Raw genomic sequence first — 19,288 nt, forward strand, 5'->3', positions numbered from 1 at the left:
TACTTCCTAACCTTTGTTGTTCAGTGTAGTCCCAGCGATTTCCTACTCCCTAGGCCTATCCACTTTTCCTGAAGTGGTTCTTATACCACTTTCTAAGTATATGGTTTGTGAGGCCCCTAGGGCAGAATTGTATTTGTGCAACTTATAGTATGCTTATTGAGTCACTTGTGCTGTATCTCGAACTCTAACCTCATAAAGAGAGCAGAGAGGTTGTGTTAGTAATAAATACATATATATTTGATATATACCTTGTGTGGTGTCCTTTCATTTGGTATTCAAGGGGTTATTATTGGTAAAACAATTGGCTTCACATGCTCTCTGAAGTATTAGCCTAAGACTGCTTTGTCCATGCTACCACTAGGATAGCTGTTCTATAAGGTTGACTTTACAACCATCACAATAAGGGTTGTTTGGACTGATACAGGGTGCCCACTAGAATAGTGGACATCATATATCAGGCCAACTTCTCACAACAAGTACTTACCTGTGCCAACCAGAGACCCCCAAATCTAACAGTGGTGGTCAGCGGTGAGGGTTCTGAATTTGCAGTTGTGATTAATGTACAGTATATTGGTGAACACCACGTAGTGAGTTCAGACCAATAACGCAGCCACATACTTGTTGATTTTGCTTTGCTGAGAGATCTCAATTTTTTTTAAGAAGTCATGCCTGGTTCACTCTGTGGGGGAAAGGCAACATCTGTAATCCCTGACATTGAAGGAATAGACTGGGAAGAAGAGAGGTTGGAGAGCTACACCGTTGCCCAGCTGAAGGGCTTCTGCCTCAAGTTTAGAGTTTCACAGGCTGGATGCAAACACAAGCCCCACTATCAAAAGGTGCTGAGGGCCTCGATAGAGTCAAGGGCACCTGAGAATGCGGTGGAAATTGAGCCACCAGAACGCTTCCATGATTTTGGCAGAACCCTGTCTCCACAGGAGCTGGCAGACAGTAAGGAAACCCCGGCACATGAAATGGAGATGGCAAGACTTAATGGACAGATGGCAATGGAAAGCCAAAGGTTGGCCATGGAAGAGAAAAAGATCCAATTGGAACATGAGATGAAATTGAGGGAGCAGGAGCTGAAAGCTAAAAGTTTGGAGCATCCTCCCTCTGGTGACAGCACAACAGCAGTGCAGGTAGAATCAAGGGTATACATGCCAAAAGATGTGGTGAAATAATTTAAAAAAAATTATGATATAGGGCAGTGGTTCAAGGCCTATGAGGTAGCCATGTCATCCCACAGGGTCCCTGAGGGAGATTGGGGAGCGGGGTTGTGGGGGCGGTTCCTTAGTGAGGGGCGGGACACACTGCTAGATTTGCCCTCTTAGGTTTATAATTCTTAACCACACATGAAGGAAGCTTTGATGACCAGGTATGGGTTAGCTCCTGAATTGTACAGACAGAGGTTCAGGGGTTGTACAAAGATTCCTGGGAGTACCTATGTTGAATCTTCCCTTAGCTCGATATTGTTTAACATTTACATGGCCCCTCTTATTTTGTTGATAGCATCCTTTAATAATGAAACCCTTCTTATGCCAATGATACTGAGTTGATTCTAGTCCTATATAAAGACTCCACTGAATCAGAACACAATTTTAAGTTATGCCTCGCTGAAGTCATCCGATGGATGCAATTCAACCGTCTTAGATACAATACTGAAAAAAATGAGATTATACTAGTAGGGACATCTCACACATTTGACCTATACTTATGGTGTCCCAAAGATACCCCTCCCTCACCCAATACTGTAGAGGTGGTAAAAAACATTGGTGTAAAATGTGATGCTTCCCCACCCTTCTGGCCACAAGCACTAGCTGTGGCAGGGAGGTGTTTCAATTTGATCTGCGAGATAGACAGTGGCAGTAGCTCTTATTACATCAAGATTGGACTATTGCAACAGCCTGTATGCAGGTACTAATAAGCAGGTGCTGAGAAAATTGCTGACAGTAGAATATGCAGCCCCACATTTGATACTGAAACTGCTGTGCGCTCCTCAGCCTCAGCAGCCCTAATAACCCTACAATGGTTACCTATCCATAAAAGAGTACTATTTAAGACCCTGTTGATTACTTTTAAATCATTTAGATAATTTGAGCCTAAATATCTAACATCCAGGTTCATGCCTTATGTTACTCCTCGCCTTCTCAGATCCTCATCAGCAAACTTACTCAAACCTCCTTCTTTCAGATGTAAGACAAAAGGTAGCAAATCCCTGGCTACACTTGTGTCCGAACCCTGGAACCTACTACCAAGTCACCTGAGATTTACTGAATCAGAATCCCTCTTTAGGAAACTATTGAAAACCTGGATCTTTGCATCCCCTGACTCTTTGTGTTCCTTACTAGTCAAATTACTTTGATCTGGCCATTCATGACTCTTGAGGCTTAGCTAAATCTCCGCACAGCCGCCAGGATGCATCTAGAAAGGCAAGAGAGGTGCAGACAGTGGCAAGGGAGATGTATAAAGAAGAGAGTGAGCTGCAGAAATAGGGACAAGAGGTGCAGAAAGAGGCAAGTGGGGTGCAGAAAGAGGCAAGAGAGGTGGAGCAATAGGCACGAGAGGTACAGAAAGAGGCAAGAGAGGTGCAGAAAGAAGAGAGTGAGCTGCAGAAAGAGGGAAGAGAGGTGCAGAAAGAGGTAAGAGAGGTACAGTAAGAAGAGAGTGAGCTGTAGAAAGAGGCAAGAGAGGTTGAAAAAGAGGCAAGCGGTGTGCAGAAAGAGGCAAGAGCGGTACAGAAAGAAGAAGAAAGATGCAAAAAGAGGCGGTCACTTTGTGTAATTTTGGAACAGCGTGCAGAGGAGGAGTTTGCCATAGGACTCTTACCGTGATTTTCTTCCCTGACTCACTGACTCTGTCTACGGCTCGCAGGACCCGCTTCGCGGGTCCCGCTAAGGCAGTCCTAGAGGGTGTTTGTTCGTGTTGGAGCGGAGCATCAAGAGCAAGGGAAGAACAAACAGCAGGGCTGCGAGCAGTGTTGCAGGGATTCCATATCCCAGGAGTCGCTGCACTGGCCAGCAACACACCTGGTCTGCTCTCCCTGCTGCCACGCCCACCGCCCTCTCTTCACCCATCATAACAGGATCAGTACACCGCTGTGCAGGAGCGCGCGGGAGCGTCCCGGGAGAAGCCCAGGCAAAGGGCGGGCCGTTTGAGGCCGTTACAGACCGAGTGAGACCGTACCAGGCCAGCCCTCTTGGTTTCTGTTCTTTTCATTGTTATTGTTTTTCGCCTATTAGTTCTTGGTGGGAACCTAGTGTAGGAGAGTAGGGTCTGCAATCCTATGATCACCCAGATTTTTTGCTTTTGTTTCACTGGTTTACGACTTTCTCTGGCTGTGGGCCTGCTAATCAGACCCACAGCCTGGCTGTTCTCTTTCTAAATTACAATATGTACCCTAGGTGCATTTACCAATTGGTACTGGGCCACCTTATCAGACCCTGTAACTCAGGGCATAGGTGTACCCAGGGCCGTCAGGGGCTGCAGCATGTATTATGCCACCCCTGGCTGGCCTCCTAAATTTGACACAACTGGCTGCATGACAGCTGGGGCGAAGTCGTGTAATCACCCTTTGCTTTAGATATAGTAGCCCTATATCTAACCATACAATGGACACTCGAGTTCCTATCAGTCACTCCTATGGCAGGCCTTGACAATCCTGAAGGCAGAGTGCATGGGCTCGTGTGAACTAGGTTCTGGCCCGAGCCGAGCCCGGTTGCAGCTTGCGGAATCAAGACCCAATGGCTGTTCCATGATAACGCGTACCACATCGGTAACTTCGGTGTCGCGTTATCAAGACATGTCGAGTACGGTGTCATACGAATCGGGATGCTGCCCTCTCACCAACTCTGGCGACGAGGTTAGCATTCCGCCCTTCTAGAGGGACACGACATGTACGTAACTGTGAACCCCGGTTAAAGTTAACTAAAGCCTCAGCTCCACAAAATGGATGCTGCCACCACAGACACGAGTCTGACCTCCTGCTGCTGGGAGTCCTTCCAGCGAGGAGAGCTTGGACAAAGGGTTTCCTGTCGAGGGCGGTGTTCGCACCGTCCCAGACAGGGTTTGTGTATTCTGGGTAGGTAGGGCTTTTGCGAGAAGGTGACTGCGGAGTGGCACCCCGGTGCTCACTACGCATCTGCCGGTCAGAACCAGTTCCAGGGGCACCAGCCCTGGCCTGGGGAAAGTCCGGCAGGGGAGAGGGGTGTAACTACCTCCCTTCCTGGTCCCACCCTTAGGGCAGGACCTAGTCATGTACCCACCCCTTTCCTTAGAATAAAGGCCGGAGCGGGGACCCTTCCAAATTAGATCATCTTTGAATCAAGAACTACTTTCTACGAAAGGACACTCAAGACTCTTCTCAAGATTTCTCCCTTGTGACTAAGGAGTAGTCACCCTGCATCAGCGGGCACCATCTAAGAACTCTGCGGTTTGCTGCAAGTCCTTCCTCAAGGATCCGACGGCCCAGCTCGACGAGAACCGGCTTCCCTGGCACCTCTGACCTCTACCCACGTCATCAGCTCAGCTGTGATCGGTGGGTGCGACGAGACCTCGAGGGACCGGCCATCATCAGAACCTGCACGCTCTTAACCAGCACGACCATCGAAGCGATTCCCTGGTGAGTGCTCTGGGGTCCGAGAAGCCCCGACCCTGAGCCGCTCCAGCACCGAAGTGCAGTCTCCCAGCATCTCCACGATCTGCGTGGGGCCCTTCTGCTCGCTGCTCAGCACGTTGTCTGGTCACTAGCCGCTGGCTTGTGCCCTTCTGTGACGACATCCGACAATCAACACTGCTGGTCTGGTTGCTCCAGACTGGCCCTTGCTTCCATCTTTGCGAGAAGCACCCCGGACCCTCCTGGTCCACTCAAGACGCCATCTTAGGCCCACCACGTGGCCCTGAGATCTGCCAAGGCTTGTTGCCCCATCCTGGGCCCAGCGACGCCGACAGCATCATCCTTCGTGGGACAGCTCGCACCTCCGCCGTGGTCGCCGACAACGCCTCCTGGTCCGTGAGACTGCAGAGCCTAGCGTCGCCCACTCACCTGGTCGAGGTGACGGCCAACCGGTGCCATCCTGGTACCCTCTGACTACTGGCTAGTAGTACGAACTTGGTCCCCTCTGCTTTCAGGTATCAACAATCTCTGATCCAGGCTTGGATCTCTACGAACTATTCATCACTGGTCGCCGGCCAGCAACTCCTTTTCTTCCGGCTCCTGGCTCGTCAGCGAAGACCCCGACGCCTGTAAGACTTGTGCAGCCGCAGCCCTCGTGGCTAGGTAACTCGGCATTTCGGTGCCTGCATAGCCTCTTTACTCTAGGGTCCCGAGTCCCTCGCTTCCGACTTGCCTTATCAGGTCCGCCCGAGACCTTAAACTTTCCGTGTCCTCGGACACTTGTTTTAATTGTGCACTTGAAGTATTTTCCTAAGAGATTTGGTTTGTGCTTAGTACCCTGTCCTCATAAAGAGTCCAGGGCTGTTGTGAATCTTAATAAATATCCTGTTTATTTTCATAACACTTGTGTGGTGTCCTTTCACTGGGTGTTCAAGGGGTACATGTGTGGTAAACAGCTGGCTTAACGCGCCCTCTCGAGTCTTTAGCCTTAGACTGCTCGTATCCACGCTACTAGGATAGCTGGTCTATAGGTTGACTTACAACCAAACACCATAAGGGTCGTTGGAACGATACATAGCGGTCGCTAGAATAGCGAACGGTGCATATCGGGCCAACTTCTCACATTGGTGAGCAGCGGTTGGGATTTGAGCTTGCTGTTGTTTTACCACACGTATCCTAAGAATATCTTGTTGAAAGATCGCATAAGTACTGTTAGTACATATAACTAAAGCGTAGAATACTCTGAGTTCTACTGAACCAGCTGTTGCAGCTTCTCAAGGCTTAGCACACCTTGGCTGCAACTCTTAGCAAGGGAACAGTAGGTAAACACGTAGTGTAGGTAGGTGCATCACTTACACCACACTAGAAACAGTATGTCGGACAAAGGAGGAAACTCTGAGTCTCCCCTTGTGTCAGTTGACCCTCCACAGGTCATCCCTTCAAGATATACTGTGCTGAGCTTCAAGGAGTTAAGACAGGTGTGTCACTCCCGGAAGATCAAGCAGGGGTCTAACCCCACCACGTCCTTTCTGATTGGTCTCTTGGAGACTTATGATGCCAGAAAAGCTGAGACCCGTCTTAGCTCTTCTAATCCAGAAGGAGACATGCCTCCCCTCGAGGGAACCAGAGACGATCCTGACCTCATCCACCTCGCAACTGAGAACGAAGATGTGGAGGATGATGAGGATGAGGATCCCTCTGGGGATGAGGCAGATAAGGGACAGGTAGAAGTCGTTAGACTAAGCAGGTCCAACTTAAGCAAACATGATAGTGGTACTGGGGGACCCCCAGCGCTACTGTCAGGTCCGCTTAACATGGGGAATGGACGAGCCCGATCTCTGTCGAGAGACTCTGGCAGATCCCTTCAAACCAATGGCTCTTGCAACTCTTCGCAAAGAGGGATGACGTCCCCTCAGCGGAGAGTATACGAAGCTAAGGAAAGGGCAGCTAATCTGAGGATCGAAAGGGAAGAACTTGCCCTGGCCAAAGAAAGGCTTGCCTTTGCGAGAGAGCAACAGTTAAGTGGGGTAGTCCCCACTGGTGGCAGCAATGTACCTAGCAATAGGGAAAAGAGTTTCGATACGAAACACCTTGGTAAGATAGTGCCCCCCTTTAAACAAGGGGACGACATCCACAAATGGATTACTGCTTTGGAGAGGGCCTGCACGGTGCAAGGTGTTCCCCAGAGTCAGTGGGCGGCTATCTTGTGGCTCTCCTTTGAAGGTAAAGGAAGAGACAAGCTCCTCACCACAAGGGTGGAGGATGCGAACGATTACCAAGTCTTGAAAAATACACTCGTTGAAGGGTTCGGCCTAACCACTGAGCAGTACAGGGTGCTGTTCAGGGATACCCAGAAAACGCAGTCTCAAGATTGGTCTGACTTTGTCGATTGTGCCACTAAGGCTTTTGAGGGCTGGTTGCTGGGCAGTAAGGTTACTGATTACAAAGGATTGTATAATTTGATGATGAGAGAACAAATTTTAAACAATTGTCAGAACCAGTTGTTGCATCAGCATCTTGTCGACTCGGATCTGACCTCTCCCCAAGAATTGGGAAAGAAGGCAGACAGATGGGTTCGTACGAGAGTTAAGCAGAACCAGGGCTAGAATCAAGGTGGTCAGAAGAAAGCAGACCAGAAGGGTAAAGATTCTAAGGGGGAACAAAATGACCAGAAGTCTTCGACAGGTCCCCAACAACCCAAAGAGGGAGGGGGTCAGGCTCCCCAAAAGAAGAAAGAAGGCCAATCCAAAAGATGGTGCCAGTACTGTAAAAGTAAATCTCACTGGTTTAGTGAGTGCACCAAGAAAGGAGGAGGGCAGACTCCTGCCACTGCAGCCCCTAAGGCACCTGTGCCCCCTAGTACAGTCAGCAGTGGTAGTGCGCCTCCCAAGGGTTTAGTAGGGTTAACCCTGGGTTCTGAGGGGCGTGACAACTTAGTTGGCACACTCACTCAGGCTGTCCTTGTCAGTACAGGGGACGCGGACGTGTCCCCTGACATAAGTCCCAATACCTTGGGCAAATACAGACAGACGCCTTTCATAAATGGAAAGATGGCTCAGGCCTATAGGGACACTTGTGCCAGCGTCACCATGGTGACGCCTAACTTTGTGGACCCTGGACAGATCATGCCAGGTACAGAATTCCTGGTGACCAATGCAAGCAATGTCACTACCAATCACAGTATGGCAATTGTAGCTTTCTCCTGGGGAGGGGTAACTGGCCAAAAGAAGGTTGTAGTTAGTCCAGACCTCCCAGTGGATTGTTTGTTGGGCAATGATTTGGAGTCATCACAATGGTCAGAAGTGGAGCACCGGACTCACATGGAAATGTTAGGTTTGCCAGCACATGTGTTCGCTGTGACCAGGTCACAGGTCAGGAAATGCCCCACTGAACAGGTGCTGGATCCTGGAACAACGGACCAGACACCTCCCAAGAAAAAGAGCAGTAGGGTTAAGGCTGCGCCTTCCCCCTTGCCCCAGGTCGTGGATCAAGTCTCAGAGGAGGCTGACCTACAGGAATTGAGGGAAACTGAGCCTAGGGAGTTCGAACTTGATCAAGTTGAATTCTTGGGTCCAGGGGGACCCTCAAGGGAAGACCTGGGGAAGGACCAGTTAGACTGCCCTTCTCTTGAACCCCTCAGACAGCAGGCTGCTGCTGAGGCTGCTGGGAACGCCACAGGTACCCACAAGGTATACTGGGAAGATGGACTCCTGTACACTGAGTCAAGAGACCCCAAGCCTGGCATGGCCAGGAGGCTGGTTGTACCCTTGTCTCAGCGTGGTTTCCTACTTACCTTGGCCCACGAGATTCCCTTAGCAGGTCACTTAGGCCAGACGAAAACGTGGGACAGGCTTGTCTCACACTTTCACTGGCCTCATATGAACGAAGATACCAAGGAGTTTTGCCGCTCCTGTGTCACTTGCCAAGCCAGTGGTAAGTCAGGTGGCACGACAAAGGCCCCCCTTATACCAATGCCTGTGGTGGGGGTGCCCTTTGAACGGGTGGGGATCGACATCGTCGGTCCCATGGAACCACCAACAGCATCAGGGCACAAGTTTATACTGGTGGTAGTGGATCATGCCACCAGGTATCCTGAAGCTATTCCCCTTAGGACCACTACAGCACCTGTTGTGGCAAGAGCCCTAGTTGGAGTATTCTCCAGAGTGGGCTTCCCTAAGGAGGTCGTCTCCGACAGAGGTGCAAACTTTATGTCGAGCTACTTAACTGCTATGTGGAAGGAATGTGGTGTCAACTACAAGTTCACTACACCCTATCATCCACAATGCAATGGGCTTGTTGAGAGATTCAACAGGACCCTTAAAGGGATGATTCATGGACTACCTGAAAAGCTTCGGCGTAGATGGGACGTCCTGATCCCCTGCCTCTTGTTCGCCTACAGAGAAGTCCCACAGAAGGGGGTTGGCAACAGCCCTTTTGAACTTTTGTACGGGCATCCTGTAAGAGGACCCCTGTGTTTGGTGAAGGAAAGATGGGAGAGACCTCTCAAAAAGCCTGCAGCCAACATAGTGGACTATGTGCTTGGCCTCCGCTCGCGGATGGCTGAATACATGGAGAAGGCATCTGAAAACCTTAAGGCCAGCCAAGAACTCCAGAAAGCTTGGCATGACCAAAAGGCTGTCTTGACTGTTTACCAGCCCGGACAGAAGGTGTGGGTGTTGGAGCCAGTGGCCCCAGCAGCACTCAAGGACAAATGGTCCGGGCCCTACACCATCCTGGAGAAAAAGGGAGAGGTCACCTACCTGGTCGACCTGGGAACTCCCCGGAGCCCCACAGGGTGCTTCATGTCAACAGGCTCAAGGCATATGTCGACAGGAAGGACACGAGTTTGCTCATGGCCCTAGATGAGGGACAGGAAGCAGAGAGTGACCCTCTCCCCGACCTGCTCACTCAGAATCCTGACGATGGATCGGTAGATGGTGTTGTCTTTTGTGGCAGCCTCTCCGAACATCAACAGAGCGACTGTAAACAGGTTCTTCAGTCGTTCAGACATATGTTTTCTCTAACACCCAGCCAGACCGATTGGTGCACCCATGAGGTTGACACTGGTGACAGCTTGCCCGTTAAGAGTAAAATCTACCGGCAGCCTGATCACGTTAGAGACTGCATCAAGAGTGAAGTGCAGAAAATGTTGGAGCTGGGAGTCATTGAACCCTCGGATAGCCCTTGGGCTAGTCCCGTAGTTCTAGTGCCGAAACCTCACACCCAGGGTGGTAAGAGAGAGATGAGGTTTTGCGTAGACTACAGGGGTCTCAATGCAGTCACTAAGACTGACGCCCACCCAATACCGAGGGCAGACGAGCTTATCGATAGATTGGCCTCGGCCAACTACTTAAGTACGTTTGACCTGACAGCTGGGTATTGGCAAATCAGGTTAGCTGAGGACGCCAAGCCTAAAACCGCATTTTCAACCCCTGTTGGGCATTATCAGTTCGTGGTGATGCCCTTTGGTCTGAAAAATGCACCTGCCACCTTCCAAAGGTTGGTGAATCAAGTCCTTACTGGGCTGGATGACTTCTGTGCGGCGTATCTTGACGATATTGCTGTCTTTAGCTCCACCTGGGAGGATCACCTGGTCCACCTGCGGAAAGCGTTAGAGGCTCTGCAAGCAGCAGGCCTCACTATCAAGGCCACCAAGTGCCAGATAGGGCAGACACAGGTTGTATACCTGGGCCACCTTGTAGGTGGAGGCCAGGTTCAGCCACTGGAGAGCAAAATACAGTCAATCAGGGACTGGGCTCCTCCAACAACCCAGACACAGGTTCGAGCTTTCTTGGGCCTGACTGGATACTACCGGAAGTTTGTCAGGAACTATGGTTCCATCGTGACACCATTAAACGAACTGACAAGCAAGAAAATGCCAAAAAAGGTTCAGTGGACAGCGAGCTGTCAAAAAGCATTCGATGACCTAAAGCAGGCCATGTGCACGGCGCCTATCCTCAAGAGTCCGGACTACTCCAAACCATTCATTGTCCAAACAGATGCTTCTGAGTTGGGTGTGGGAGCTGTTCTTTCTCAACTGAATTTTGATGGTCAAGACCAGCCCATTGCTTTTATAAGCAGAAGGCTGACCCCTAGAGAGAAGAATTGGTCAGCTATTGAGAGGGAGGCCTTTGCTGTGGTTTGGGCCCTGAAGAAGCTGAGGCCATACTTGTTTGGCACTCACTTCAAGATTCAGACCGACCATAAGCCCCTCTTGTGGCTAAATCAGATGAAGGGTGAAAACCCCAAACTGCTAAGGTGGTCCATTTCCCTACAGGGGATGGACTTTACAGTGGAACATAGACCTGGTACTGATCATGGCAATGCCGATGGGCTCTCCAGATATTTCCACTTAGAACAAGAAGACTCACCTGGTCAAGGTTAGCTTATTGTTCCGACGTTTGGGGGGGGGTCATGTAGGAGAGTAGGGTCTGCAATCCTATGATCACCCAGATTTTTTGCTTTTGTTTCACTGGTTTACGACTTTCTCTGGCTGTGGGCCTGCTAATCAGACCCACAGCCTGGCTGTTCTCTTTCTAAATTACAATATGTACCCTAGGTGCATTTACCAATTGGTACTGGGCCACCTTATCAGACCCTGTAACTCAGGGCATAGGTGTACCCAGGGCCGTCAGGGGCTGCAGCATGTATTATGCCACCCCTGGCTGGCCTCCTAAATTTGACACAACTGGCTGCATGACAGCTGGGGCGAAGTCGTGTAATCACCCTTTGCTTTAGATATAGTAGCCCTATATCTAACCATACAATGGACACTCGAGTTCCTATCAGTCACTCCTATGGCAGGCCTTGACAATCCTGAAGGCAGAGTGCATGGGCTCGTGTGAACTAGGTTCTGGCCCGAGCCGAGCCCGGTTGCAGCTTGCGGAATCAAGACCCAATGGCTGTTCCATGATAACGCGTACCACATCGGTAACTTCGGTGTCGCGTTATCAAGACATGTCGAGTACGGTGTCATACGAATCGGGATGCTGCCCTCTCACCAACTCTGGCGACGAGGTTAGCATTCCGCCCTTCTAGAGGGACACGACATGTACGTAACTGTGAACCCCGGTTAAAGTTAACTAAAGCCTCAGCTCCACAAAATGGATGCTGCCACCACAGACACGAGTCTGACCTCCTGCTGCTGGGAGTCCTTCCAGCGAGGAGAGCTTGGACAAAGGGTTTCCTGTCGAGGGCGGTGTTCGCACCGTCCCAGAGAGGGTTTGTGTATTCTGGGTAGGTAGGGCTTTTGCGAGAAGGTGACTGCGGAGTGGCACCCGGTGCTCACTACGCATCTGCCGGTCAGAACCAGTTCCAGGGGCACCAGCCCTGGCCTGGGGAAAGTCCGGCAGGGGAGAGGGGTGTAACTACCTCCCTTCCTGGTCCCACCCTTAGGGCAGGACCTAGTCATGTACCCACCCCTTTCCTTAGAATAAAGGCCGGAGCGGGGACCCTTCCAAATTAGATCATCTTTGAATCAAGAACTACTTTCTACGAAAGGACACTCAAGACTCTTCTCAAGATTTCTCCCTTGTGACTAAGGAGTAGTCACCCTGCATCAGCGGGCACCATCTAAGAACTCTGCGGTTTGCTGCAAGTCCTTCCTCAAGGATCCGACGGCCCAGCTCGACGAGAACCGGCTTCCCTGGCACCTCTGACCTCTACCCACGTCATCAGCTCAGCTGTGATCGGTGGGTGCGACGAGACCTCGAGGGACCGGCCATCATCAGAACCTGCACGCTCTTAACCAGCACGACCATCGAAGCGATTCCCTGGTGAGTGCTCTGGGGTCCGAGAAGCCCCGACCCTGAGCCGCTCCAGCACCGAAGTGCAGTCTCCCAGCATCTCCACGATCTGCGTGGGGCCCTTCTGCTCGCTGCTCAGCACGTTGTCTGGTCACTAGCCGCTGGCTTGTGCCCTTCTGTGACGACATCCGACAATCAACACTGCTGGTCTGGTTGCTCCAGACTGGCCCTTGCTTCCATCTTTGCGAGAAGCACCCCGGACCCTCCTGGTCCACTCAAGATGCCATCTTAGGCCCACCACGTGGCCCTGAGATCTGCCAAGGCTTGTTGCCCCATCCTGGGCCCAGCGACGCCGACAGCATCATCCTTCGTGGGACAGCTCGCACCTCCGCCGTGGTCGCCGACAATGCCTCCTGGTCCGTGAGACTGCAGAGCCTAGCGTCGCCCACTCACCTGGTCGAGGTGACGGCCAACCGGTGCCATCCTGGTACCCTCTGACTACTGGCTAGTAGTACGAACTTGGTCCCCTCTGCTTTCAGGTATCAACAATCTCTGATCCAGGCTTGGATCTCTACGAACTATTCATCACTGGTCGCCGGCCAGCAACTCCTTTTCTTCCGGCTCCTGGCTCGTCAGCGAAGACCCCGACGCCTGTAAGACTTGTGCAGCCGCAGCCCTCGTGGCTAGGTAACTCGGCATTTCGGTGCCTGCATAGCCTCTTTACTCTAGGGTCCCGAGTCCCTCGCTTCCGACTTGCCTTATCGGGTCCGCCCGAGACCTTAAACTTTCCGTGTCCTCGGACACTTGTTTTAATTGTGCACTTGAAGTATTTTCCTAAGAGATTTGGTTTGTGCTTAGTACCCTGTCCTCATAAAGAGTCCAGGGCTGTTGTGAATCTTAATAAATATCCTGTTTATTTTCATAACACTTGTGTGGTGTCCTTTCACTGGGTGTTCAAGGGGTACATGTGTGGTAAACAGCTGGCTTAACGCGCCCTCTCGAGTCTTTAGCCTTAGACTGCTCGTATCCACGCTACTAGGATAGCTGGTCTATAGGTTGACTTACAACCAAACACCATAAGGGTCGTTGGAACGATACATAGCGGTCGCTAGAATAGCGAACGGTGCATATCGGGCCAACTTCTCACACCTAGGAATAATGTGTACGCGAGAGAGTCGTAGCAAGGCTGCCAAAGGAGGGAAGCAGCTAAATGGGACTCTTGATGACTTCATAATCAGGACTAATACTGCTATAGATGTGGAAATCACTAAAATGCAACAGAGAGTCTCTATAGAACTAGATGCAGCTAGAAGATTGTCCCAGGATCTTTCTATGTTTAAGAAATCATCCTTAGGGCACATTGCATCTGCTAAAACCCCCGAGCGTTCGACTGGTCCTGTATCAATTATGGCGCTAGCGGACGTGCATCATACCCTGGACATATCCCCACCCACGACAGTTACCAATTCAGAGTCACTCCATCCACCGACCAACCAAAGTTCATCTTTGCATGTAATGGATCTTGAATCGGGGACATACACTGAGATAATTCCTAAAGTAAAAGGGGTGAGTGGGAGCAATTTGTGTGTCAGCAATGAGGGTGCAATCCAAAAAAGGAAGCGTAATACCACATCTGTTTATACCAGGAAGAAGGCTAAAATCGCAAAGGCACAGTTTCTTAATGGTGGGAAGCCTATCGTAGGAGGTGGGGGTGGCGTGCCATTTCAGGCGCACCCAATTATCGAGAAAAATCGTTTGAATGCTGATGACCCTAATTTGGATGTAACAGAAGGGAAGCATGACTCACTAATGGGTGCTGTGAATGGTGGGGTATCTGCATGTGAGGTAGAGGGAAGAGATGAGGAAGTTCTGAAAATTGTTTGGGAAACGCTAAAAAAACTCCTAACCCCTCTAGAAATTAGACTATCGCGTATAGAAAATCATCTGCTTGAGGTAGAAAAGAGCATTTTAACCCTAGCAAGCCTTAGTATAGAGGATAATAAATTAAATAGCTCACCTAGCGATGATAAAATCACACCGGCACCCATTGTTACTCCCCCAACATTACCTCTAGTTAAACCCATACCCAAACCTTGCTCAAAGACTTATGACATTAAAATTAATAAACCTTTGGTGAAGGCACCTAAACAATTGCCTGCACAATCTATACCAACCCAGAAAGATACCGCTGCCCCGAGGGCGAAACCAGCTAAGGCTCACCAAACTAACCCACAGGGGACTCAAATTATAGAGAAACATCGTGAGGGCTTTATAGATCTTCCTCCAGATACAAGTCCGTACGTTATAGTGCTAACAGGGGTACCTGAAATTGGCAACCATTACCAGGAAAACATTTGGTCATTGAAAAATAAGGTAACTCACTGGTTGGATGAAAATAGGCTGTTACCCAACCACCTGGGAAGCAAAATCTTAATGGTGCGAAGGGTACCATGGATAGGCCCCTCATATAAATCTATTCTAGGCGATTGCATTGTTGTCATATTTGAAGACCCAAACACGGTACACCACATACGCTCATGGAACACCTATGGCGGGAACTCGACTATTGAAGTTAGATCACTTACTTTCTTTTTTCCTCCGCGGACACGTTCCAATCATGGGGGGAATTGGTCACTGACTAATCACCATGTTCGGGGAGGGGCTGGAGATGCCTGGCAAGGCAACCACAGTTGGTGGAATGGGGCACCAACTTACAATAGGTTCAGCTGCCTTGAAGAAGTGGATTGACTCACCCCGATGATAGCTTGTCCAACTAGCTCTGAAGGTATATCCTCTACTTTTGGCACTAAATCCATGCTGATTAGGTGTAACACAGGAAAAAGTAACCTACCTGTAAGCACAGAAATTGCCACAGGGGGGAGCGAGCAGCTGTTTAGATATTGACTCAGTCCCGAAGCTCATTAGTGATAAGATAGGCCTGGCAGTACCGGTGGAACAGGGCGCGACGAGCAATCCCTCACAAAGGGTGGTGCACGAAACATGCAGTTTGCCCCAAGCTGTGTCGATTCCTACGGTGCCACCGCCACCAGATGCAGTAAGCCCAAATGAAGGTCCTCCTGGTAGTAGTTCCAACACACCATTGACGTTAATTCCGGGGGGGAGCTTGCCCGGCCCCCCTCGGAGGTCCCTGGGGGGGATCTCTATAATTGCTCATGGATAAGGCTCCTAGCACTACTTTTGACCCTCTCGTGAGTGATCTTATGTTGGGGATGGGAGGAGCTGGTGGCGTGGCCCTGAAGGTGGTCAGTTGGAATATAGCGGGCCTTGCACGGAATATTGACATACCCGAATGGAATTCATTTGTGGAATCCTTCGGGATCTGCTTATTCCAGGAAACTTGGTGCTTGGAACCACGTCACAAGGTGGGTTATACTACCTACTTTGTGCCCGCGATACAATCGCCTGGAGGGAAAGGCCGGCCCTCTGACGGCCTATTAATTTGGGCTAGTGTCTCCCTGGGTTTTAACATCCGGTCTATAGTAACCAAATCATCTGACCTGCAGAGAATTTCAGTTAGAGGGCCATGTGGGGGGAGGAAGCTCGAAGTCTTTAACATCTATGTCAGAGGGTCAAGGGGTGGTACATCTATGCTGTCCCTCACGGGCATTGAGGAGGGACTCGGATCTTGTGGTGCTGACTCCCTTGTCATACTGGCTGGGGATATCAATTGTACATTTGAACCCCTTGCCAGGGAGGATATATTGGGCACCAGGGAGGATGATGTTAGGAGAGGTATTATCCCCCTTACTTTACCACCCATTAGAAGCTGGACCCAAAGCGCCATTGACCTTAATGCCCTTTGCCTGGAATATGGCCTTAGGGCAACTAATGGTAGATCAAAATCAGACCCCTCCGGGGCACATACGTTTAATAGAGTGGGCCACTCCTCTCGAATCGACTACATTCTTTTGAATTATAGACTCTGGGCTCACTTGATAGACATGGTGGTTTTACCATCTATTGACAGTGACCACAACCCCCTAGTCCTGACCCTGTCCCCTCCTTGCACGGGAGCGATTCTAGTCCCAACCCCACACGTATGGAAAACAACGCATGAAGTACGCCCTTCCAATTGTGGTAGACGTCTGAAATGGAACACCTTTGCTGCCAGTGAGGGAAAGATCTTGGAAGTAAAATCCATAATGTCTAATACTATGCTGCGTTTAGACTCCCCTGGATTCAGCAAACATGAAGTACCAACTTTGTTTGCCGAAACCACTGACGCGCTAGGTGAATTGTTTTTGGTTCGCTCTGTAGGCACAAGGGGCAATGCAAAAGGGGGACCCATGGGTAATGCGAGTTGGTTCTCTTCTGCCTGCTGTGCTGCCAAAAGGGAGCTAATTAAAGCGGTGAAAGCCAAGGATGGTGACCTGATTAGCCTTGCTAGGAGAAACTATAGAAGGGTTCTATCTAAGGCAAGGGTTGAACATGAGAACCAGTTTTGGAACGATCTGAAGGTGGCTAGCTCAAGGAAGGATTCCAAGGGATTCTGGGATTTGCTAAGAGCTAGGGACAAACCAGTGGACTCGCTGATAACTTGCAATATAGCTGGGGGAGTGTGGTTTGACCACTTCTCCCAGCTTTATACACTGCCTGTGGGTCCTGATGCAACCCTGATGGACCAGCCCCCGATAGAATGCATAGAGCCCAACAAGGAATTACTCTTTACACCCAAGGAAGTAGTGGGGGCGGTCAAGTGCCTTGTTCCCAACAAGGCAGCGGGCCCGGATGGCCTTCCTGGGGACTTGCCCTGGGTTAATACAGATGAGTGGGGGAGACTTATTGCTTCCCTACTGAATGCTGGCTTGGCTGGTGGGACTCTCCCGGATTCATGGAAGGGCGCAGAGGTCGTCCCGATCTACAAGAAAGGGAGTCGGGACGACGCTGCTAATTATCGCCCTATAAGCCTTTTGGACTCCACACAGAAGGTGGCAGGCAAAGTGGTTCTGGGAAGGGTCTTGCAGTGGGTAGAGGAGAAGCAAATTCTCTCAGACTTCCAGGCTGGCTTTAGAACTGGTATGGGGACTATTGAGCAATCATTCCGGTTAATGATGCTTTTTGGGAAAGTGGTTGTACTGGGCAAAGGCAGTCTGTACCTTGCATTTATAGATCTTCAGACTGCCTTTGACCTGGTCCCACGTAACCAACTCTGGAGTGTACTTGATGCATGGGGAACACCAGAAAGCGGAAAGCTTACCTGCCACGCCAACGGGCTGGTCAGGGGCCGTGAGGTGAACGGCGGCAGTCTACTCTACCGGCGGCGGCGGAGCGCTGGGAGAACCACAGCCCCCAGCAGCCTCAGGGGCAGCGCGCGCCTGTGACGTGATTGGAGCGCCCGGAGGCGCGAGATAAAGGCTGACCCCCCTCTCGCAACCGAGAGTCGCGCGCGGGAGGCGCCCGGGAGAAGCCCGGGACAAGGGCGGGCCGTCTTTGGCCGTCAGTGGACTTCAGCGGCCGGCCGGCGCACCCATCTGACATTTTCCATTAGGTGAGTGAAGTCCCATTGAACATGGAAAGTATCTCTACCACGCCCGCACCGGATGATTTCCCAGTTCCGCCCCCCTCTTTTGAAACCCTATTAGAAAATGCTTTAAATATGGTGTCCAATGAAATCGCCAACACAGAAAAGAGAATGTCAATGAGCAATTCTAATACAAACCTTAAGGAGTTACCAACCCCTATTATTCCTATTTCCCCTGTGGTTTTGATTACGAAATCTACCTCCGGCTCTCTGCCACAGGAGCCCACACCGGACGAAACTGGCCCTGCCATAATCATTGATTCCCAGATTGACACTATTTCATCTAACCCGTTGAATGGAAGTACTAAACCGGCAGGGGAAAAATGTAAAAGGGCTTCCTCCAAACCTTTTGCTAATAAAAGGAGACAACCCACTTGCAACAAGAACCAGCCCACACCGCAGAGTATGTGGTCTAAGCAGAAACAACAACCCTCGAGTGGGCCAACAATCTCTATTGCTGACTCGGAACTTGTTGATCTCGATGTTACTTCCACTCCTACTGACATTCCTATTGGTAATAACAATACAATATGGACACAGACTGCCCCAGTAGGGGATAATAACCCCTTAACTAAACAAAATGGGAACCTAATAGAGACTATTGTGGACACTATTTTTAAACGTTTAGAGAGTCAAATGATCGTACAGTTTAAGAATGTTTTTAAGAGATTGGATAGGTTGGAAAATCTGGTAAAAAATGATGAAGCAAAAAGAAAGGGAACTGTTGCCCTTGATCAGATTAGGGGCGATCGTCTGCTGAAAGACTTGGAGACACTGAGTAACACCTTATCCACTGGGGGGCCTCCTACCTCTTGTACTAGTACTAAATCTGTCAGTGAATCCAGCACTGGCGGCACCCAGACACCTAGCCAACCACCCATCCCTCCAGTAAGTACTAACAGTGCCGGACATAATAAGGCTGCAACTAGCTTGCAACCTAAAACAATTACATCTAATGTCTCGAGCACTCCACATAGTGCCTGCCCTACCACTAGCAACCTGAAAGACTCTCAAATACCAGCAAGATCAGGGTCTAACTTGGCTAGTACTAGCAACACGGGTCGGTCTAGGGACAGTAGACCCATAAAACATCAGGGACCCGCTTTGCACTTGCCCCCTGATGCCTGCCCTTATGTTTTGGTTTTGGCAGGCATTCCATCACTCAGAGAGGGACAAGGCGAATCATGGGTCCAGCTAAACAACAAATGTATTGACTGGCTGACAAAGCACAAAGGGGTTGGCTATGATATATCAAATGAGATTGTCTCAGTCCGTAGGGTATCGTGGGTAGGCCCCCTATTTAAAGACATTCAAGGTGACTGCATTGTCATTAACTTCAGGAACCCCGGCACAGTTAGATTTTTGCTTAACACAAACATGGTACGTCCTGGC

The sequence above is a fragment of the Lissotriton vulgaris genome, chromosome 4_1 (genome assembly GCF_964263255.1).
Source record: "Lissotriton vulgaris chromosome 4_1, aLisVul1.2, whole genome shotgun sequence".
Classification (NCBI taxonomy): Eukaryota; Metazoa; Chordata; class Amphibia; order Caudata; family Salamandridae; genus Lissotriton; species Lissotriton vulgaris.